This window comes from Mirounga angustirostris, unplaced genomic scaffold, assembly GCF_029215605.1.
Source record: "Mirounga angustirostris isolate CCGP_5_RB_7025 unplaced genomic scaffold, mMirAng1.0.hap1 SCAF_6, whole genome shotgun sequence".
Classification (NCBI taxonomy): domain Eukaryota; kingdom Metazoa; phylum Chordata; class Mammalia; order Carnivora; family Phocidae; genus Mirounga; species Mirounga angustirostris.
In genome coordinates, this window is record NW_026991714.1 from 111,954,039 (window position 1) to 111,978,803 (window position 24,765).

Sequence of the window (24,765 nt, forward strand, 5' to 3'; positions counted from 1 at the left end):
TGTTGGCAATTCAAAGAGGAATGAGCATTTTTTCTGGGAACTAGATGCATACTTCACAGAAGAGAGAACCTGCCCAGAGCTATTTGGTGGCCTTCTCAGAACACTATGTAAAAAGGTGGTGGAATTCCAGTAGCATGAGTGAATGTGGACCTCTAATGACAGTAAAGTGGGGGCCTCCAGAGTTCTGCAGAAATACCCACTGGAATCACTGTCTACATTTGCCAGGGTGGGGTGGGGTCTGTGACCACAAAGACATTTGGTGGAAGAGCCAGTTCTAGTAAGAACCTCCCTGTCATGTTTTCTTTGGTTTCCCTCAAAAGATTAATGAGAAGAACTGTGACTTCTTCTTCCACTGCAAGTAACTGGTAATATCTTTGAAGATTATTACACTTTTGGAACTTGACATTTCTAATTTCTGAATTGAGGCTATGTTTGCAAACTAAAGAAACAAGAGAAATTATTATTACCTAAGAGTAAAACAGACGGTCATGGAATCTAACCAATATTGAGATACAAGAGTGAAGAACAGTCCTTTTTCTAATTATATACTACAGTTTGTGTTTGGGCACTAAGCTGACACTCTACACAGAGAAGAGGTGAGCAATCGATTTTGTTTGAGGATCCCGGAGAACAGCTGAAAGGATGTGTGACATTTGAAATGGGTCTTAACAGAGTTGAATAGTAAGGAAAGAAAGCAATATGAGCAAAGACACTCAGTTTTCAAGTTTCACGGCATGTTACAGGCAATGAAGAGAATTATGATACATATAGACAGGAGGGCTTGGAGGAGGAGAAAGGCGAAGCAACCTGAAACCAGCATATTAAGAATCCCTTGTGCCATGGAAATTTACAACATAATAACGAGGTAATGGAAAGCTATCAGATTCCTAGTTATCAGGGAGTTTTATGAAAGTATTTGTGTTTTAGAAAGGTCATCTTGTCAGGACACTGGAGGAAATGTGGGAGGGACGAAGAGTAGAGGCGGAGGCATATTTGGTGAACAGTGGGGGCAGTGCTGTTGAGAGGTGATTCTCACCTGGAGGAGGACAGAGGCCGTTGAGATGGGTTTGCTAGCCTTGGGACTGAGCAGAAGGGGGGAATAACCAAGAAAGAGTAGCTCAGAGCAGCACTCAGATTGTCTGGGTTGAGGACTTCGGCTGGCTTATGAGACTGCTTTCACAAAACTGGGCAAAGGATGAACTCCAGGTTTGGGGGGTAGAATATGAAACTGACTTTAAAGCTGTCAGTGTCAGCGCAGCTGGAAGATCTCCAAATGCAGATGTTCAGTAGGTAACTAGAGATTTCATTGATTCAGGAGCTAAGAGTTGGGGAAAGACTGGTATTTATAAGGTTAGTTTTGAGTAGGTAGAGACAGATACTGAAAATCATTTTAGAGAAGTAAAAGGAAGAAGGCTTGATAAACAGAAAGAAAAAGAGCTGTCAGAGGTATGAGAAAGTAGGAGAGAATCACATCAAAGGAATCGAGGAAGGAAAGAGAAATTTTCAGAAATGATGGGGTCAACACCACAGTCAACTTATGCAGAGAAACCAAATAAGATGGGAACTGAACAGAGCCCACTGCATTTGATTATGACTCAGTCATATATGGCTTTTGCCTGAGCTGTTTAATGGAGAGGGGGGCTCAGGAGTCAGGATGCTGTGGGGAGTGAATGAAAGGCAATAAATTAAAAGCAGGGAATCCTGTCTCGGTTCCCCAGAATATTGTGGAAGGGTTGGAGAGAGGTGGAGGGCTGGATGGGTATAGATGTGCCAGTTTAAAATGGAAAAGCTGAAAGAAAGTGAGATGCCAGAGATAATAGGAATATGAACTACTGGGAAAGACGAGAATAAAAATCATCTTGATGGTGCCCTCCGCGACTCCCACAATGACTGAGAGCATCACCAGTGGGTAACAGTATCTAATATGTTCTTACAAAATGTGTTTCCTTGTCTTTGTCCCCTTTGGCCAACTTTAATTAATTTAGAGATAATACTTGACAATTGTGTAAGAAAAATTGGGTAGATAAAAATGCAAACAATTTTTCTGCAGATGATCTGGGATGAAGTGGTAAATGCTTTCTCTTAGTTAGACCTTTGTACTATTATATTTCTAAATTATTTTCTTGTATTTGTCTTAAGGACAGAGATAATATTGGCTGACCAATCACAGAGCACATATGGTCTGAGGGTTTTTGGTTTTGGTTTTGGTCATTTGGGGTTATTTTATTTAGCATTTGGAGGTCTTTTGGCTTATATAGTGGGTTTGAGACTAAACAGACCTAAACTTGAATTCCAGTTTTACTGGAATTACTCTTAGGTGTGTCATCTTGACTAAGAATTAACCTCTCTGAGGCTCAGTTTCCTCCGCCGTAGCATGGGTATAACACAACCTCCCCTTTCTGAAGATTAGTGATGATTCCTGTGAGCAAACTCCTCAGTGATTTGCATACAGTAGGTGCTTGGCCAATGGTGGGTGTTATCATTCATTATGATCCAGACTTCAAATGGTGGTCAGTGATACACTTGTCTGAGTACATTTCCTGGAGAAACAGTGTTCTCCCTTTCTTGGAAAGTCACATGCTCACTATTATATTAAAGGTTTGGAGAAGTTGAGTGATGGAGGCATCTGACTGTATGGTGAAGGTTTTGAAACTTGCATGCTATGTTTAGGGGTAGAAAAAAGGAGAAAGCTTTCTAAATGATTAATTTTATTTTTTATCTCTTATTCCCAATCCGCCATAAACTCCTAGATTGTGTGTGTGTGTGTGTGTGCAGGGGGTGATGACAAATCTTGTCATCTAAGTTATCTCATTTTATCCCATTTAAATAAAATCACTTTCAGTTGAATGTTATTTGAGAAACTAATAAATATTTAGTCAAATTCAGAGTTCAAACTCCTTACCAGGGTTGATTTTTATTTTGCTGAAGATTTCCTTAGGTCCTCAGGGAGGCTGAACCCACTGCTTCACAAGAGGGTTCTTGATCCATCCTCTGGATTCATGACACCTCTCTGGTGATGTCCATTTCTTCGCCTGGACACTTGGCATCCAGCTAGCATCAGCTGCTCAGGTTCATGGCTGTTGAAATTCATGACCTCTTTTTATATCATAGCTCCCTGGAGGTTCTGTTGATAACCTAGCCTCACTATGGCTCCTCCTGACCCTTCAAAATCCCCATATGTAGGCCAATAGAAGAAACTCTTCTTCTGCCACAGAAACTCCTTTTCCTACACACATTGACCCAGAGAAAGCCCATGGATCTTAATTCTAGACCACCTTCCTCCTGCATCCTTGGAGCATGGTGAATCTTGGATTTCTTCCGTGCCACACGAGAGTAGACAGAGAGCAGGATGCTGTCTCTGGATGTCTCTCTTCCTAAACACACAATATGGCTACTCCCATGACATTTCCCAGGCCTGTGGTAGGGTGGTCCCCTCCAGGAATTCCAAACATAGCTTCCATTCAACCTCCTTGAGGTCTGTCACTCTTTCATCTTCTTCTCCTAGAGCTTTAGCAACCAAGATTCTTGTATCTGATCTCTTGGCTTCTTTCATTATCCTCCTCTCATTTCCACCTCCCAGGACCTGAAGAATTTTTATCTCCTCTTCTCTTTTGATGGAAAATGAGAATGTCTCGAAGTCCTATTCCCCTTCTTCCGTCCAGTGGGCTTCTGTGTTCTTGGATGGCAACTACTTTTTCTCTACAGCAATAAAAAGCTTTGTTCTAGCTGGTGAAAAGCCATAAGGGGTCATGATTTAATAAATAGGATACTGTACAGTTTTAATTTGATTTTTCACATTTACTTAACCCAACTTTCCTCAAATCTATGTATTTATACACACTCCCAAGTGCGCATCAGTTGTTGAGATACGAGTTATGGTGTGTCTCCAAACCCTTTCTGTACTTTCTTTATTTTGTGTTGTTGAGGCAGGGTCTCTGCAAACCATGTTTCTGTTTTACTAACTGCTCCTTGTTAGGCTCTTCAAATAGGGGACACTAGAGGAAGACACAGGACTGGAGGAGGGAAAGGCAGGCATGCTCCTTGTTTCCTTTTGCTTTCTCGTCTGCTTCCCTTTCCTGTGTCATCCCAGCCACACTTCCTCCCTGAGCACAGGCATTTCCTTCCTATAGCAGCAGGTCTGGCCAGTTTGCAGTTTTCCCAACATTTGCAGAGCCAACTTTGTTACATCCCTCTCAGAGACTCCAGCACCAAACAGGCATCATCTCCTGAGACAGTCAGGCCCACACATGGATGCTTTTCTTGGTGCTCAAACACCAGCACTGGTGGTCTGAGTTTCAGTCCCCAGGGCCTCTCCTCTGAAGCTTCTAAGCTTGAATAGCTTCAATCTCTTCCCTCTGATGCCCAGCTCTAGGGTGGGAGCTGCTTCTTGCATTTGCTACCTCTGTGATATCTAGTTAATTTCTTTATACCTGGCATGTAATTCTGCATATTAAATATGCTCTATTAAAATTACTAGCATGATTTCAATCTCCTGACTGGATCCAAACTGATTCAAGTTCCCCCAGAACTAGTGTTGTGTGAAAGCCACGACGATGGGTTTGTTGGTGGGACTGTGAGGTTGGTGATGGGATGTGACTTGTCAGTGTATATCTGTGTGAACACACCTATTGGTCACACGTGTTTATGAACATGCCTATGCTCAGTAGAGTGACCACCAGCCCAGGGGCACAGGGGTCAGAGAGTCACTGAGGACTCAAATATACCATAAAGAAAAACTGGTCTTGAGACCAAATCAATTTAGCATATCCCCATCAGTTCTCCCCTAAACCCATTACTCACGGCCATTAGGATTTGAAAGTGCCTAAAAGTCAGCTTTTAAGACAAAGAGATATAACTGTGGTATCAACATGGCTGGAATAAAAAATACATTTTGTGTTTTCCGTGTGTTCTTTCATATCCAGAACACTATTTCAGTTCAGTAGAAGAAACTCTTAAAAAGTGTCTTATCATAATCCTGGGACTGAGCTAAATTCACATCATATGGTCCCTGCCCTCAGGGAGCTCATAGTCTTACAACTCAAAGTATGCTTCATGAACCAACAGCATCAACATCAGCTGGGGGCTTCTCAGAAACACAGAATCTCATGCTCCACCCAGATCTACTGAATTTGAATCTTCTTTTTAAACTAGATTCCCAGTGATGCTTATATACATTGAAGCTTGGCCCACACTGTACTGGAGTGTGGAGTAGCGCAGGAATGAAGAAAGTAGCACACTGAGCGGAAGTCCTAGATCTACCCTCCATGTCCAATCCCTGCTGCTCATCTGTTTCTGGCATTCTAAATCCCCTTGGAAGTAACCCTCCATGCGCAGCATCTCTAACCAAGAGAGAAGGTGGGATGGGACATTATGGGAGTTAGAGTCCTCCTCCCGTGGTCAGTATATTAGACTGGGTGGGGATGGTGAGATCTATAGGAGGAGCACAGAAATAGTGTTTTGGGTGCACAATTATTTTAAAAAGGGAAACAGAAAGATGATTCCAGATCACCACATATTCTCCGTGACCTAATGTTCATTCTCTCCTGGGAGAATTAGGAGTTGGCAGCATGATTCAGTTGTATTTCAGGCTAGTGGAGTCACCTGCAACAGAGCATGGACCAGGGGATGGGCACCCTCTCTCCAGCTGTATCTTAAAGGGGGATTTCCTATTAGGATACAAATGGGTATGTGGCCATGTAGGGCTGTCCACGTACCCCATCTGTTGGTGAGGAGTACTCACTGAAGGTAGCTCCCTATTCACAGGCTGATAATGTCCTCACAAAAAGAGATTTGGGATGGGACTTTGATTGTGGAAAGAAAATAAGTTAAAATTCTGGCTTCTGTTCTGGGGTGGGAGGAGGGCAGAGGGGTCATGTACAAAACTTCAACTTTCTTATACGTCTTTGGGGCCAGAGACCTGGGCTGACCTCTTACTTGAGAGTGCCTCCAGACCTAGATGGACGAATAGAGACTAGTGACAAATTAGATATTAGTGTGTTCTCTGCAGTCTTGCTCTGAGAACTTTCAGAGGCAACAAGCTACAAAGAAAGAACTCAGGGAATTTGGATCTCTGCCAACTATTTTGCTGCCTCGTTGTATGTAATATTGTGTCTTACAAGAAAATTCTGCAGCATAACAGCTGTGGTGGACTCAGAGGAAAAGCACATCTTGGACAGTTGCTGTGAAAATAGATCAGGTTTTAAAAAATATCTGATTTGTATTCTCAGTAAGATAAAGAGGAACCATGAAACAAGAAAATGACATATAAGGAAAGAATAGGTGAGATAAAAAGGCAAAATTTTGAGATAAAATAGCATAAGCTAAAAATTTTAAAGTTTGCCACAACCCCACCCCCCCAAAACCTATATGTCAAATTTGTTTGTTTGTTTATTTAATACGTCATGTTTAAAATTGGCATGATCGAAAGGGAATACAATTGACAGTGTAGAAAATGGAATTAATGTTGATGGAAATGTTTTAGAAACTGCTCCAGAAATCAGAGGAAAGGACCAAAGATGATAGCAGGAAGACAAAGATTTATAGTGTCGGCTGGGGGGAAGTACAGACAAAAGAGAAAAATAGAGAGAGTGATGGAAAAGGTAAATAATGGGAAACCACTTATAAATTATAGACATTCCTATAGAAAATCTCCCTCTATAAAATGAGCCAGAATGGCTGGAGATTGGCATCATAATAGACAAGAAATCTGAGCTGAAAGAGTACCTCAGCCTAGAAGAAGCATCATAAATCAATAGGGACAAGGTTGATTATTTGTGTTTTTTTTATTATGTTATGTTAGTCACCATACATTAGTTTTTTTTAACGTCCTAACTGTATTTTATTTATTTTTTATTTTTTTTAAATTTTATTATGTTATGTTAATCACCATACATTACATCATTAGTTTTTGATGTAGTGTTCCATGATTCATTGTTTGCATATAACACCCAGTGCTCCATGCAATATGTGCCCTCCTTAATACCCATCACCGGGCTAACCCATCCCCCCACCCCCCCACCCCTCTAAAACCTTAAGTTTGTTTCTCGGAGTCCATAGTCTCTCATGGTTCATCTCCCCCTCTGATTGTTTGACAACTATTTCTACTCTACTTCATACAATACTGCAAGATGAATTTTAGGGACTTAAACATTTTAAAAATTGCACAAAATTGATTAAAATAGAAATCAATATTTAGAAAGTTTATGCATAAAGGAGAATTTTCTAATCTTAGATTCAGTAAAAGAATTCTCAATAAAAAAATGGACGGACGTGGCTAAATTAAAATTAAAAATAATATAATCAGAATATATTCAAGTTTAAAAAGGCAAAATCAATCTGGAAATGATGTTTCAGTAAATATGTCAAACAACGGGATCTCAATATTCTTTCCTAAGTGAATTTATTCAACCAGTGATGGGTGTGAGAACCAGGACCCAAACTCCCAACTCCCAAGTCCAGGAATAGATTAGACAGTGTGTACTGACCATGAACAAGTCCACACTGCTGAAGGTCACCCTATGTCATGTCCCTTGACTCAAAACAAAAGTGTTATGGTTGTTATGAAACAATCATTCTCCCATAAGGAATTGCAACTTATGAATCTATACGTGTATTTACTCGAATGTCCTAAAAATTAATATGGTTTTTTGCAGTCATTATGCCTAATTCATTAATCATATTGGTACAGAAATTCACCAAAATTCAGATGACCTCCTGAAGGAAATGAAGAACCAAATGTAGATGAGAACTAATTTGAAGTAAGGCAGGAAGAATCAGAAGGCCAGTAGATCTGTTCATTGTCACTTATCCTGAGACCTCCTTCTGATGCAGACTCAGGGGAAGGGGCTCACTAGTCCAGATGCCTCTTCTTTTATTCTTTTCTGTATTTTCTCTTCTCTTTGTCTCTTGCCTTTTTTTTTTTTTTTCCATTTTTTCCTTTCCCCCTCTCCTCGTAAAATGGATGAACCATAGGCTTTAGAATGAGACACTGCAGTCAGTTCAGCTACTTAATGACTTTTAAATCTTACATAAATTGTTTAGGAGCCACAGTTTTCTCTTCTGTAAAATGGAGACAAGAATATTAGCTGCTAAGATTTTGTGGATATTAAATGAAATAATGCGTGTAAAATGCTTGGCAATAGTAGGAGCTCAGGAAATAATAGGTCCCTTTTCCCTCATAGCTCACCTCCCTCCCAGGCTTACTACTAGGCAGAGTTTTTTCTGGGGGTCTCAGGCTGGACAAGCCATTAAGCTCTACTTGCCTGAAGCCAATCTGTGAAATTCCAGTAACTTCCCAGCAGCAGAGATTGGAGGATAAGGTAAGACGTATTCTATATTGGTCTCCTACCCTCAAAACACCACCACCCTTCCTGTTACCCCATCCAACTCCCAACCTCCCACCTGCCCCTACTTCATTTACTCAGATTTTACCAGCTTCATCTCTTTACACAAGAGATGGTAAGAATATGAGGGTTTCCAGATTCAAGTGGCTTCCAGGGCATAGACTCTGTCTGATGAGGGGTTGCTCAACACCATTTACAAAACTCAAGGGCTCCTTTCCTGGGATCTTGTACATGGATGTTGCCTGTGGGTTCAACTAGCAATAACTATCATTTCTCCTTCCTTAGCTGTCCAGACCTGTGGTTTTTCCATCCCTTCTATGGTAGACAGACACCTGCCTTAGATTGTCTAACCGTCTTCCAGACAACTCTGGAACTTGGAAACTGGGTGGATTTCTAAGTGGAATGTTCCAGCTTCCTTTCATGATAGCAGATACCATATCATCATCATCAGCTGGATGCACAAGTCTATGGTGGTACTCACCGGTGCAAGGGCCAGAGAACTGAGTGTCACGTGAAGGTTGTAAGAGATTTTCCCTCAGTACTAACCTGCCTGGGAAATGGGGGCACAGGAAAGTAAACCTAAGAAAGGAATATAGCAAGAGCCTATTTCTATAAATCATAGGAAGTATAGATGGTCTTTTATTATTCAGCTCAGCACCTACTAAGTACCAAGATATGGAAAGATAAAGACAAAGGAAACACAATTACGGTATTGAAGAGTGGGAGAGACACTTGTATAAAAAGCTAAGTGTAGGTTAGTTCATAGCTGTTGTGATAGAAATCTGAGGATTCCCATATGGCATGTTTGGGGAGGTCATTTGGGGCAGAGGGTGGTGGTGGGGATGGTGGTGATCAAGAAATGCTTTCTGGTCAGGGCATCCCCTGAGGTCATCCTGAGTGGCTTTGTTGCACTTACTTGCTTTAAGGGGTGTCTCCGAGACCCCATGTCCAATATCAGGGCTTTCTCACCCTGTGGAAACACCCATCCAAACACCCATTTGGCCTTTTGGGGTCTTGATAAGTTTCTCATATAATGTCTTATTCAACCAGAGATACAGACTCCAATTTCAATTCCATTTTCCGAGAAAGACTCGCAGGATCCAATTTAGGAGAAATGCTGAAAGTGGTTTCATAGAATCCCAAATATGTCATCCTTCTTCTCACTCCCACGCTGAGGTCCCTAGTAGAATGTCCGGTGTGGGCGGAATCTATAAATCACTCAGGGAAAAGCAGCATCAATGCAACTGGGAGGCATCAGCATCACAAGAGCAGCTCGTCTTGTCACAGCGAGTCCGTCTTATTAAATGTCCATAAAAATATAGGATGGAAATCAAACAGGAGTGAGAGCTGCCCCACGTGGTCTTTGGGCCTCACTTTTGTGCCACTATCATCTGAGTTCCAGTTCTATGATTTTCCAGGATATTTCCCTGTCTATGAATTTTCAACAGGATGTTTGCATAAGCCTTTCCTATGCAGTGTATCTCACCGATGGGTAAAATGTTTTGTAGTTAATTCCAAAAAAGGACGAGTTTTAGTGCCTTCAGCATTGTCATGGTCAATTACATTTGAATTAAAAGCGTAGAGTAAAATCTGCAATGGAGCAGACCTCGGTTAATGCACACAGTTTGGCATTTCGTGCTTCAGAATGCTTGCACACAAACACACTAAAGAGGCCAAAATGGTTCCCTTAGCAACTGTTTGAAGACTCTGGAGCCACATTTGGATAGAGAGAAGTCACTTGATCTCCAGGATTGAATGTTAGACCACCAATTTCCATATTGCCTCGCAGAATGACTCAGGCAGGAGAAAACCCTCTCGTGTTGAGGAATGCAGACAGTTCTGTTCTTGCTCCTCATTTCTGGAAGCTAAATTAATGAACATGGCTTCCTGAGTTTTGAAAGAGGAGTGCCTCCAATTCTGGGCTAAAAAGGCTCAAGGAGTATGCTTGCTTCTCAGTGAGATGGTAATGTAACAAAATTGCAGTTCAAGGAGGAGGAAGAATCACTACTATATACAGGTAAATGTGTTAAATGTGCTTAGATGCACAAAAGGTAATTAGCATGTAAATTGAATTCTGAAGAGGAGAACACAAATAATCATGTCACTAAGGACCTCTCTACAGTGGATTTTTGATGCCAGAGTTTAACCTGCAATCCTCTCTAATGAGGTGATAATGAGCTGTGAAAGCCCAAATGAACAGTTGGGTAGTACTCCTTATCAGGTGAGGAAGGCACATTTCCACATGCACCCTCATTCCTGGTATGTGGCAATAGAGTCACTCGTATGAGCTGCCACAACTTCCCTTAGAAAGAAATGACACTGGCTGAGGCTTCTGGTCTTTTGAAGCTGTCAGTAATCCCCAGGGGTGACTTGGACATCAGACGGAGAGCCGACCTGGCAAGATACAAAGATGGCGGCATCATGAGAACATACCACCTGCACCTACCCACAGATGAGGACGTCTGACTTTGGACGCCAGACTCAGGATTAATTCTCGACCCAGGAGCTCCTTTCCCACCCTCAGAACCTGGCATTAAGACTCTTGCTCTAGGTAGTTCGGAGCTCTGGTTATTTAATTCAAGATGTGAGTGTTTGCCTCACAGTAGAGAAAGAAAACCACTTATTCTGAAGATCAGTCCTCTCAAAGATTGAGACCTTGTCTTGGTGTTAGTTCTCTTGGATCTTAATTCTCCCCTAAAGCCCAGAGCACAAACTAAGTCCTGACCACTTTTTCTAAGGTCTAGCTGAGAATGGCTGGCAGTGGGCCAGACGTCAGCTATGGATATGACGGGTGTGCACGGAGCCATCAAGGAGCACACCTTGGGCGCCTGGGTGGCTCAGTTGGTTAAGCGACTGCCTTCGGCTCAGGTCATGATCCTGGAGTCCCGGGATCGAGTCCCGCATCGGGCTCCCTGCTCGGCGGGGAGCCTGCTTCTCCCTCTGACCCTCCCCCCTCTCATGTGCTCTCTCTCTCTCATTCTCTCTGTCTCAAATAAATAAATAAAATATTAAAAAAAAAAAAAAGGAGCACACCTTAACATCAAGGAGCACACATAACTCAGGAGCTGAGTTAACTTGTAAGAAGATGTAGGTTCGGAGAAGAAAGGTAAAGAAGATGAGTCAGCAATTTGAAATAGATCCATGCCAGAAAATTATCTTAAAGCCAGCAGAATATATGTATTTTTTATCCAGCAGAATTTGTTTGAAATACAACATAAGTATAAAAATGGGTCTAGGGTGGTGATGGGATGCTTGGAGAATAAAAATTTCCACAGAACAAGACAGAAATAAGTTTCCTCAAAGGCCTATCCCAGCTATCTTTATTTGGAAGTTGTCCCCCATATAGCTTGCTTTCATCCTGATGTTGTAGAAGAGGGTGAACCATTGTATGCCTATTGTTTAGTTGCCAGTTGGTTCCCTTGGCCTTCTAAGACCCCCATGTTTTTGCTCTCTGGCTCCTGCCATCCACTCAATCCCTTTGTTACTCCTCATGGTAAGTTGTAAAGAGAAGTCTAGGGTACAGTGAGAACCAGTCACAAGGGATATGGCCTCATCTATAGGGTCAGATAAAGCCAGTGTGGCATTTAACATAAGATCTGAAGATGAGAGAGAATTTAGCCAGAAGGATGGCAGGGAGGGGCAGTTTCCCAGTCAGAAGGCATGGCCTGTGCAAAGATCCTGAATCACAATATAGCAAGGCAGCTGGTTCTATGTGTCCTGGGTCAACCTCCCCCCAGTAGGTCCTTCCTAGTCACTGCACAGCCCTGGAGACAGCTGCCAAAGGGGAGAAAGGAAGGGAATGCAAGTATTTATTTGTAGAGATGTCCGATGTGCTCAGAAGAAAGGGCTGGAATAATGGGAAAAATCAACTAGTGCTCAGAGAAATCTAGTTTCCTTCCTATTTCTTCTCATCACTTTGGTCAATGTTTCTGAATTGGAAATTAAGGAGACTATTTGGCAGTTCTGACATTTCACAACATTCTAGCTGACCTCCAGTCATAGCTAGAGAGAATGGAAAACCACAGTGTCAAAAGAAGTTGTTCTAAGGAAAAGTTATACACACACACACACACACACAAACACAGAGAATAAGGATAAAGAGGGAGATATCCATTTTCTTAGTATTGAATGATTTGGAACTCACTATATATTTACTCAGCTGTGCATAGCAATTACCAAACAGTTAAATGGTCAAGAATTTCCATAAAGTAAAACATAAATACCTGATATTTATGTTTTAAAGTCTACCCTTTCAAACCATCATATTTTAACCCTCGGCAAAGGGATTCCCTGCTGACACCAGGCTTTGAATGACAGAAGGGATCAGCCACTATATTTTGTTTCCATTGGGATCACATCATCAACCTGCAATTTCTCCATATTAGAAAATTGCACTTGATTTCCAAATAATGAACAGTTGGACAATGGCTTTGGCCCCCTGCCACCTAACGCTGGTGCCATTTATATACCCCCATGTGGAGGCAGAGACAGAGACCTGTTTCCTCTAGTAACTTATGGACCATGGGGCCTCCCATGCCACATCATCCCTCAGGATAAATACTGGCCAGCGCCCTGCTTCCCTCTTGCTTTCGCCTGTGGGAGCTCCAGACACAGGGAGTTCTTGCCACCCCCTCAGATGATGAGCATTTCCAAGCATCCTCCACGTGACTGATGCCTTACCTGAGTGACAGGGATACTGTCCTCTGGAGACTTCATGACACAGTGGGTTTCTCAGAGAAATACATTTATAGCAGCATGGCTCAAACATACTCTTTTAAGAAAAATTCTGCCTAGATATTAAAATTTGTTTTGAGAGACTTCAACCAGTTATGCAATTCCATGTCCAGGGGAAAGGTACTGACCATTTGTGGTCTCAGAATTCCCAGAAGCATCTGCATTCAGGAGAGGGTTGTACCATGACCTTCATGCACCATCAGAAAGGAGGGGCACAGACTAAGAAGGAAAGATGAGAACTTGCAGCCCTTCAAGTCCAGGGAGACCCTAATCACAGCAAAAAAAAAAAAGACCAGTGGTTGTGAAAAAGCTTGAGTCCATTTATTGGCACACCCATTTTCTGTGGAGGTGGGGTGAGAGGTATAATTCTAAGGGAGGAGGGTGTGAGCTTCACATTCAGAGTCCAGACATGCAGAGCTAAGTTGTGTCCAGGGATGCTCATTGGAGGTACAGCATGGATGATGAAAAACAGGATCTTGGCTGGAAAGGGCCGGGTGGGTTTCCCAGGAAAGGAGAATGGCATGGCACACATTTCCCCAGATTTCAAAGATCCAGAGGGACAGAGAAGCCTGGGCTGCCTCTCTGAATGTGGGGCGCTCTGCATCTTTTATATGCAAGCCCCTGAGGCCTAATGGGCTTGTTGGCTCTGGGTTTGGAAAGGGGCGGTCCTTTCTGTGGCCACCTGACTAATCATGGCACGCAGCTGGGAAGGAGCTTACCCTGGGATTGGCCACAAGGCAGGGCAAAAATTCTCTAATGACACTTTCTAGTTGGATGGGGCCTCTGTGCTCAACACAGAGTGATGATATCACTTGGTCTGCCTCTGTCCTAGGCAGGAGCAGAGAATGTGACTTATACCAGTCCTTGAAATTTTGCCCAGACTTGAAGGTATAGGAGCACCATCAAATACATACTGTCCATATACATGCAGGCCTTGTGATTTCTATGGCCTTTCTTAGCAAGTTTTCTTTTTAATTCTTGAGGCACCCCTGAAAAAATCTCCCTGCTCCTTTTTTTCTTTAAGGAATATAACATTATAGAAAACTATCAGTGTGGGAGTGAGGCAGACTTGAGATAAAATCCAAGTAACTATGACCTTGGACAAGTCATGCATCTATCTCCCCATGTAGAGAAAGAGAGATGGTATCAACTTGGACTTTGAAATGCTGGGAAGAGGAATTAATGATATATATCAAAAGTCTAGCATTTTCCTTGAGCCAGCATTAAGGAATTGACTGTGTGGGATTTAAGAATTCTGACTACACAGCTCTCTTTGTTTTTCTCTCTTTCTCATCGAACTGCTATTAATATCACCAGCAATACTTAGGAAAACCCTAGCTGTCTGCATCTGCTGATCCCCATTTCTCACCCTCCCCTTTCCTGCGTGAATGTGATACAGAACCTTAGGCTGGGACATTACAAATCCTTTGCCTCAGGCTTGCCAACCTCCGTTGGTTGTCAAAATATTGAACTCTCTTTGGGGATCCCCTGGTGGCTCTTTTCTAGGGTGGCCTGATAGGGCTCTGAGAATCTGAGAATCTTTGCCACAGTGACTATGCTCCATTGTGGCCTTCCTGCAGTTATCATTTAGTAGGACATGTTTGGTTTTTGGCAATGGATATTTTTCTTCCTAGAGCAATGATGGGTTGAAGATGTTATTCAAAGACCCTCTTCCTGTCTAAGTGATCTTCCACCGTATTCCATTATGGTCACATAAAGATTTGATATGGGCTTTGTCTATGTTACTGAATGATTGGGGATATGGGGTGAAGGGGACTGCCAATGATGGAGCCCCCCTGAGTGCTCCAAGGGGAGGATGCAGCAGGGCCACAAGACCCTGGGCTAGAGCTCTTTAGAGGCAGCTCACCCACTGCAAGATGGGGCCAACACCCCATCCACAGATAAGCAAACAGAGGCCCGAAGGGGTTATCCAACTGGTCCATGTTCATGCAGTTATTAAATGGTGCTGGATATAGGCAGTTTTTCCTACCGCGAATGATGCCCCATCACTTCCTCTTGAGAAAGCCTAAGGTTTAGTGTTGGCCTCTTGTGATTTGCTCTGCCTTATGCTGTCTGTGGATCGCACACAAAAAGTCAGCTGCTTTGTCAGGTTGACAATCGATGCCACAGAGGTCTTGAGGACCAGGAATCCTGGAGGGTGAACTTTTGCCACATGACCTTATGTCCTGGGAGATGCCTGAGTGATTGATCTCCCCACTGGGCCCTGAGGCCCAGTTCAGAGATTGAAGCAAGAGGTCCCTGAGGAGACGCTGGGCCCTTCACAAAAGACATGAAGACAGTGCCCCTGCGTAAGAGAAGCAGCATCATGAAATATAACCAGAAGAGGAAAATTGGCACACAAATTTTTTTTGAGGTTTTATCCTAATTTCCAATAGGGCTTTAAGATCTCTTTGGTTCAGTATTCACCAGGAAAAATAGCTACAGCTTATTCTTGTTCTGTAGCTTATAGTCTTTTTTAATTTCTCGCACGATATGGTATCAGGTTATTTTAATTAGATTTCTATGAAAACACATTTGCAAGTATAGTCTGGTTTAAAATCTAATGGAATTACAGTTTGTAAATGCTCAGTTAAAGATTTAGGTGAATATGATTGTCCCATCAGTGAGTGCTCTGAAAATTTGTCCATGGGAATTAGATTTTTGATGCTGCTTCAGTTCCCAGGTGGCATGTTACCGTCTCTTTAGCTACATTTTCCATTGGGTTATTGCTGCAGGCCTAGCCTCAGTGTCAAAACAATTGGGAAAAACAGTATGATACTGTGGACAGACTCCGTGATGCCTTGCTGCCATGCGGGGAAAGTGATAGGATATTCAAGGTGCAACCCCATCATGCTCATAATGACCTTACAGAAGCAAGATCCACACCCCTGTTGGCTGGCTATTCCCTCCCCAGGTCATGAATGATTTAGAAACCACATAGGACTGAGGCTTGAAAGCTGTGTGTGGCTGGGGCGGATGGAACGGGCAGAAACAGCCCTGAAATTGTCAATGCGTAATTGCATCTGTGCCAGGTTATCATTACTCACTCGGGGCTGCACAGGGATCCCATTAATACACTGACAGCTGACTCGGGAGGAGAACCACTGGGTAGAAAGTTATCCTCGTCTGGAAACTATTCAATACCCAATTGGGGTGGGGGCAATCTCCCCTAAGTGCCTCTCCATCTCTTTCTCTGATGGCTCCTTGGTCAGCTCATTGATAATGTAGCAAGTGTTCCAGGGCTATTTCTCTTCTGCGACTCTCTCTGAGTAGGGACCCTGCTATGTTGTACTGGATCAGGGCTGGCCACCAAGGGTTTTATTTGTAGAAGGGCTCTGTAGGCATTTTGGAAGAGAGAGAGAGCAGCTGCTGGGCACTTTGAAATTTAATTCACGGTCAGTAAGATTCTGATGTAAATGTCGCACCTTAGCAGGAGAAGGAAGATGCTGGCTGGGACTCAGGGCAGCCGGAAGGGTTGACTTTGGATGGGATGGGGTAGGCACAAGTGTTTTCTTCAGGCCAGTTCTTGAGTTTTTTGAGAGAAGGGGTGGTGTGAAAAAGCAGGCTCGCAACACCAATAGAAATGCTGCAAAAATGAAGAGAGAGTTCCATGTGTCAAGATACTGACAAAGACTAAGATAAAGCTTTTCTTTCCTCTTGCCTGGAAAACTTTAGGCTTTAGAAAGCAGGGTTATCCAGACCTAGAAGGGAAGGAAGGAGAGAGAGCTGCCAACAAAGCAGGCAACCTTTGCAAAGAGCTCAGGGCCCATCTTTTGCAGCAACAAAGGGTAAGTGGTAAAAAGACCACATCGGGACTTTCCACTGGCGGCCAGCAGCAGAGCTGAGAGAGACTCATAGGTCCTTTCCATGGGCCGAGTGGGTGCAGGGGAGCTTGGTGGGGAAGTGAGGTAGAAGCACCTGCAGTTTCTGGACTGGCAACTCTGCACCAGAACCAACTATAATAAAGCCGTGGCTACAAGGGCGGGAGCTGGAGTCCTACCACCTGGGTTCAGATGCTGGCCCTGCTGCTCTCTACCATTCATTAGATTGGAAAAGTTCACTGCCTGTGGCAGACATGGAGATATGCCTCTCAGCTTCCCCTTCAACTGGGGGTTCCTGCTCACGTGGGAGGACTGTATAGGTGGACACTCTCCAGCTGTTAGCAGGGTCTACCTCGTCTTCCAGACCAAGATCACGCTACTGCAGAGGCAGCCCCTGCCCATGACCAAGCACTGTGGTGTGCAGGGGCCGAGGCATTCCCTCAACAGGTGGCCTCCTCTGCTGGGCAGTCTTTGTGCTGCTCCCCGTTGGACTAGCGCTAGTCTCTGTCTAGTCCATACAGTTGCCCAATGACTCCCCTTGACCAGTTCTGCTGCCCTCCTGTTTCTTTCTCATGTGTGACTTCATAATTAACCTCCTCTACTCCTAACTCCATCTTAACATCTGCTTCCCAGAGTCCTACCAGTGCCATGGTCCTATGCCTCAGTTTCCTCAGCTCTACATGGGGCACAATAAATTTGAAAACTAATTTGTTGCTGTTATGAGGATGAACAAGGTAATTGTGTAAAACATTTAGCAGGGGATGGGGCACCTGGGTGGCGCAGTCGATTAAGTGTCAGACTTTTGCCTTTGGCTTAGGTTGTGATCCTGGGGTTGTGGGATCAAGCCCCACATCTGGCTCCATGCTCAGCTGGGAGTCTGCTTGAGATTCTTTCCCTCTTCCTCTGCTCCTCCCCCCACTCACATGCTCTCTTTCTCAAATAAATAAATAAATCTTAAAAACAAACAAAAAACACTTAGCACAGCAATACCCCTGCCATGTCATCAGTGGAGTAAAGACTGGAAAGGTCCAGATTATGTTATTTTCTCTAAATAAAGGGCTCCATTCTGCCTCACTCCAATTTCTGTCAGCATTTGGCTGCTTGGGCAAGTCCTAGTTTCTAAGCCTTTGGCCCCAGGAAGTGAGCTTGGTCTTAGGTTTGAAAGACTTCTCCTTCTTGAAGTTTCTTTTTCAAAGAGACATCAGTTAGGCCATCTATTATTTGTAGTTCAGCCATATTAGCCAGTTAGGGGTGGCCTCACTTGTCTTGACAGGGAACCCAGGATTCTGGAATAAAGATTTCGATACTGTGGAGAGTTTACACCCTTGGCTCCTAGAATATAAGCCAGGAGTTTCAGAGCTGTCTGAGGAACACCATGAGATTTTCCTTATACTGATATTTGACGGGAGGCCACTTTCAGGTTTCAATGCAAGCACATCTGAGAGACTGCAGGGTGCTCTGATTAGAGAGGGTTGGAGTTTTATGACTGCTCTGAGTTCTTGATGTAGAAAGTAATAACTGATGTAAGCCATTTTTGTTGTCAACCAGAACCCCAGAGACTGCCACAATCTTTCAGGGATCCTGCGAGAACCCTCTTTCCCCAGATACTGCCAGCCTCTAGGCAGTAGTCATAGGATGGTCACAGAGAAAGCAGCTCTGCATGCTGAGGACAGCCTCTCGGGGCTGTCTAGGGGACAGCTTTGTGCCCTGGTAGGTACTACAAAGTGGGTGTGGCTGGAACCTAAGTGTCTTTTCTTTCTTTCTTTTCTCTTTCTCTCCTTTCCCACTTCTCTCTCCTCTCCTTTACTTTCCTTCCCTTACTGCCCTTCCTCATGCATTCAAGACACTTCATGGATCTCTTGCTAGGTCCTAGGGTTACATGGAGAAATATGATATGGTAGGTACAGTCAACAAGTTTATTGTCTGAGAAATATTTGACACAAGAATCAAGTAACACAATTTGGGGCAATTAGGAAAAGCTTCATAGAATATGGAACTTGTGAACTGAGCCTTGAAGAATAGTTGGGAGCTTTCCAAGCAGGGTGGAATGGGCTGATGGGGATGGTAGGGGTGTGCAGATAAACTCTCTCCAAAGCAGAGTGAACAGCACATAGAGAATCAGAGGGTTGTGAAACATTACAGGGTTTCGTACAGTCTCACCCAAGGCAGGACTGCACCCCATGAGCCAGGAGCTCTAGGAAGTAGTCATCCAAGGGCATGATCTGTATCATGCCTGGAAGTTTGTGGAGAACACTGATCTATTTTTAACAGGGCAGAATTAGAGCCTAGAGCCTGGTAGGGTCTTTCTTGGCCTCCTAAAGCCTATGTTTGTGATTCTTGCTTTACACCGGACCTATGAGGCTGCTGGGCAATCCCACGTGAAGGGAGGAAACTAGGAAATATTAGACAAGCATCCCAAATGGCCACCACACCAGTATGTGACCTTGGGCAAGTTATCTAATTGTCCCTGCCTGGGTGATAAAATGGGGTGTTAATCACATTATCTTCATCATAGGTCTTTTAGGAGAATGAAATGAAAAGTGAAAGTGCATTAAGCTGGGGGCGCCTAGGTGGCGCAGTTGGTTAAGTGTCTGACTCTTGGTTTCAGCTCAGGTCATGATCTCAGGGTCATGAGATCAAACCCCTAGTTGGGCTCTGCGCTCAGTGGGGAGTCTGCTTAAGATTCTCTCCCTCTGCCCCTCTCCCTGCTCAAGCCCTCTCTCTCTCTTTCTCTCAAATAAATAAATAAATAAATAAATCTTAAAAAAAAAAAGAAAGAAAATGCACTAAGCTTGTGCACAATGCTTGGAATATAGCAAGCGCTCCCTGAATATTGGAGATCATTATTTTTGTTTCATAGCTTGCAAAAAGGTGCAAAGTTTACAGTCACAGGAAAAATAAAATTCTAACATACTTTTCACAATTTATGCTGCAGATTTACTGTTCTTTTGACAATTCTGTAGTATTTCCAAGTGTTGTTATGTTTGCCCTTCTGGGCCATTGGGGTCTTAGGTTGGGGTGCTAAGGGGGAATCATTCACTTGGTTTCCCATTTTCATAATACAGCATGAATAGCCCCAAGATCAAGTTCAGTCTAATGTATCATGCAATCAGTGTTTTAGTTTTTCACAAAATGAAATGTTAATGCTTGAAAGATCATTTACATATGGCCTACTAGTTATTTAAGAAAACAGCAATTAAACATGTTGAGATAATTAACAGTGTGCACACGATTAACAATGCTTTTTAGATGCTAGACATTAATGGAGTAGATGCCAAATAAATGTAATCCCACACTTCAGTTAGGATTTCTTCGTTAATTATATTAATTTACAAATTTAAAACAACAATCACATTCATTCGAACAAAATAAGTATTTTAAAAGTTGAAATAATCAAAAGTGGGGTCTCAGCTCTCAGGACAGAATGTAATAGAGTTACCTTATTTTCTGTCCCCACCAGAGGACAGTGTAATTAAGGACAAGAAATAACCTGCTATATGACAAGCCTGTCTACAGTGGACTCATCCAACCCTTTCGCACGCATAATTTGTTTTCAAGCGAACTCGCCTGCTGGTATCCAACAAAATGGAATTGTTTTGCAGCCATGATTCATGGGCCCTTCCCTGGATCTGAGTCCTGCATTGACTCCACAATACGGACTCTAAGTGGAACACATGAAAACATGAAGGGGAGTGAGCACACTCACCGGCAGGCGCCTCAGCTGCTTGGCCCAGGGCCACAGTCTTAGCAAACTGGGGAGACTCTCCTTTTTGCTCAGACTCCTGGCAACATTTCACATGTTCAGGACCATTCCCAAGACTATCACAGTCTATCTCCGAGGGTAGTGACCCAACCAGCCCTGCGACTAGGGCATCTGAGAACAATGTCTCTCTAGTGTTTGCTGAGCCACTGGCACATAAAACAGCCCCTTTGAGGGGCAGCCTGATCTAAGGAAAACCTGGGACTGATCCTTACCCTAACCACTTAGTATCTGGGTCGTCTTGGGCAAGATAATACGCCTCAATATTTCTAAACTTATAAAATGGGGATCATACATTATTATATACTTCATGGAGTTATTGTGAGGATTGAAATGAAATAATCCCTTAACTGTTAATTCCGTTCCACTCATTCTGAATGTTTTTTAAGCCCTCAGTATTCAGACAGCTGCATCATGAAAATTTAACTTGAAAGGGAGGGATGGAGGGAAGGAAGGAAAACAAACTTTAAATTCTTGAGTGCTTCATGGATCTATAGTCACCAACGTGAAGAGGCTCTGGTTGTATGGATAAAGGTCAGGCTATAAATGTCCCGGACAATATAAGGAAAGTGAATAGTGCAAGTGACCTTTGGAATCTGCATATGATTTCCAGGATATTGTCATGGAAAGGAGCCATGGCAGAGAAAGAAATTATCGCTGATTGATTATCTATATCAAACTCGACCCTATGTCTGATGTTTAACTCATACCCTTTCATGTGGTTGGTGGGTACAAGGCTCTAAGGTGAATCTGTGTCTCAGTCTCTGATTTTAGAATCCTGGTGGTCAGGACCTTCAGTTTCCAGCCTAGCTTCCCTTTGCTTATTGGGACTGTTCAGATCCTCAGGAACAGACTCTCCATTTGGCTGGTTCTCTGCTCTACCAGCCCACAGCATGTTCTTGGGTGTCCCCAAGTCACGAGGCTCCAGAAAGAAACAGTCAGGTTGTCACCCTGGGTGAGGAGATGGGAAGTGACCCTGCATTGACCATTATGTGCCAGATCCCCCACACCTGTATAGTTCAGTCCTCTCCTCTTTACAGCATGCTGCCTTCTTAGAAATATAATTGGGTCTCTATCTTTGTATTGAAAGCACTTCTGGCTTCAAGCTCAAATCTTAGTGTAAATCCCTCTCCTGATGCTCCACAAACAATATTAATTTGAGATTCTGTATCTAAAAGGTGTTTTTTTTAATTTTGGGGTTTTTTTGTTTTTTACAAATCTGTGTCCTAAAAATGAAGTGGGATTTCAAAGTGTTCATGTTTCTAGGCCTTTGCCCTACTTCTTCCTTATGCTTCATTAGTGCCCCTTGCACCTTCTTATCATCCTAACCCAGTTAATTATTATTAATTATTCAATAATTGTGCCAATAATACTTCCTTCGGGTGCCTTCCCTGACTACCATGCTTTTCCCTCAGTATGTGGTTCCATAAGGGAACCATCTTCCCTTCTGGGGCCGAGCATCACCTGTCTCTTGGAGTCTCTGCGCCCCTCAGTATACCAAATACCTCTATGTAGACACTGCGTCTTGGTCTCTGTGCCTTAATGCCTACCTACCCATACCCAGAACTAAACAGGTTCTCCAAAAAAGTTGGAGTCCTAGGATCGAGCCCCGGTTGGGCTCCCTTCCTGAACCCCACACCTCAGGCCATTTAAATCAGAATCTGGGGGCGCCTGGGTGGCTCAGTTGGTTAAGCAACTACCTTCGGCTCAGGTCATGATCCTGGAGTCCCGGGATCGAGTCCCCGCATCGGGCTCCCTCCTCGGCAGGGAGTCTGCTTCTCCCTCTGACCCTCCTCCCTCTCATGCTCTCTGTCTCTCATTCTCTCTGTCTCAAATAAATAAATAAAATCTTTAAATAATAATAATAATAATAATAATAAATCAGAATCTGGTTGAGGCCTGGGAATGGTATTTTGTGAGGTGTGTCCCAGAGACTTCAGTGGGCAGGCAAGTTTGGGAATGTTGGCCTAAATCAGTGGTTCGCAACATGTCACCAGAATAGCAACAGCAGCATGACCTGGGAACGTGTTAGAAATGTAAAATTTCGGGGCACCTGGGTGGCTCAGTTGGTTAAGCGACTGCCTTCAGCTCAGGTCATGATCCTGGAGTCCCTGGATCGAGTCCCGCATCGGGCTCCCTGCTCGGCAGGGAGTCTGCTTCTCCCTCTGGCCCTCCCCCCTCTCATGTGCTCTCTCTCATTCTCTCTGTCTCAAATAAATAAATAAAATCTTTAAAAAAAAAAAAGAAATGCAAAATTTCGGTGAATAGATAAACAAAGGCAGTATAGCCAATGAATGGAATATTATTCAGCGATAAAAAAGGAACTGATACATGCTGCAACATGGATGGATCTCAAAAGTATTACACTAAGTGAAAGAAAGCAGATGCAAAAGACCACATACTGACTGATTCCAGACTAGGCAAATCTGTAGGGCCAGAAAGTAGATTCGTGGTTGCTGGGGGCAGAGGGTGGGATCTGGAAGCGATAGCAAACTGGCATAAAGGATCTTCCTAGGGTGATGGAGATGTTCTAAAGTGAGACTGTGGTGATGGTTGTACAAAGAGGTCAAGTTATTAAAGTCACTGAATTGTACACTTACAATGGTTAAATTTTATGGTATGTAAAGTTTATCACAATGAAGCTGTTAAAAAGGAAAAAAAGAAATGCCAAGTTCCCTGGGCACCACCTGCCTCCCCAACCTACTGAGTTGAAGACTGGAGTAGGGCCCAAGAATGTGGTTTAACCAGCCCTCTGGGCAACTCACATTTGAAAATCCCCAGTCTAGGCTGGGAGGGTCTTGAGAGCTCCCTGCTGCTGGGATTGGGGTCCTGCTAGGCGTTTTAGGATAGAACCTTCAGGAAACTGCTCTGAGGAATCACAGAATGGAAGCAAAACAGTCCTGAGGAAACCATGGAGTAAAAAAAAAACTCTTGAAAATTGGAAGGAAAAGCCCATGTTCCACGTCTGGATCCACACTTTTGGTGACTGCATGAACCTGGGAAAATTATTTGCCTTTTTCAGCCTTGGTAGTAAATGGGAATAAAAAGATGCACTTCTCAATGTTGCTGTGCATGTAAAATTAGAGGACAAACATGGAAACTGTTTACCATACTGGAGTCACATTAGGCCCTGGTACATATACATCAAGGAGAATAATAGATACTGGTCCATTTCTCCTTCACATAAACTGCTACAATCCGACCTCTTCTAAAAGGCTCATTCTGGAATTTTCTGTTGCATTGGGGAAGCTCTGTACTGCTATATTTAGAAGATTATTATTCCAGCACATGCATATTCTTCTGGATTCTTTCTTGCCTCAGGGTCTTACTTATTTAAGACTGCTTATTTTAAAAATCATAAGTATCTGCTACTTGGGAAAAGTTTCAGGACAATGCCCTGGATTCAGTTTCATCCTCTTTGTTATCACAAGAACAGAAATAGTATTTTTACTGGGGAAATTGCCACCCCTGAAAGAGTTCTCATCCCTTTCTTGGAACTAAGGAATTGTTCTTTGCATTACCTGACCTAGTAAGTGGACTGAATGTCACAAGACTTGAAGACACACTTGTTCCCCAAAACTGCCCACTCAGTGTGCTAAGAGAATTTTGAAAAGTTTAGTCCCAATGAGACAACAAGAAGCAAATAGAATAAGCCTTCAGTGGAATGTATTTTAGGGTGACGTAAAGCACTTTATGGCAATTGGAGCTCAAGTCAAGACATAATCAACTAATCATTGGTAATCATTGGTAATTCAGATGTGAATCAAGCTAATTTCCAGGCAGACAGCCCTTCTGATGGTCGCATTGAACTGAAGGCATAGGTGTTTATGATGAGCAGCATTTAGATCCAGGCTAAAAGAAAAGACCTGTACTGTGGGGCAGTGGACTAGGAAGCAGTACTAAATCCTCAGTTATCTTCTGGTGCCTCTACCCAACTTAGCGAGCCTACAAAAAGACAGAGCCACTGCCTTCTTCCCTGAAGCCCTGCCATGTCCTTGAAAGGCAGTAATTTCAACTGGCTTTGTCTTCTACTTGTTCAGTTAAGGTAATGATCAGTTAGTGATTCAAATGGAAAAGGTCTCATATCATCCAATATAATTTGTCTGCC

The 24,765-nt window shown here is 43.2% G+C and overlaps 1 long non-coding RNA gene across 1 annotated transcript in view; it reads left to right on the forward strand.

Moving 5' to 3' along the window:
* Positions 1–24,765, forward strand: part of LOC135364656 (uncharacterized) — a 56,629-nt gene that overhangs the window by 6,221 nt on the left and 25,643 nt on the right. The gene's annotated exons all lie outside the window — the stretch shown is intronic.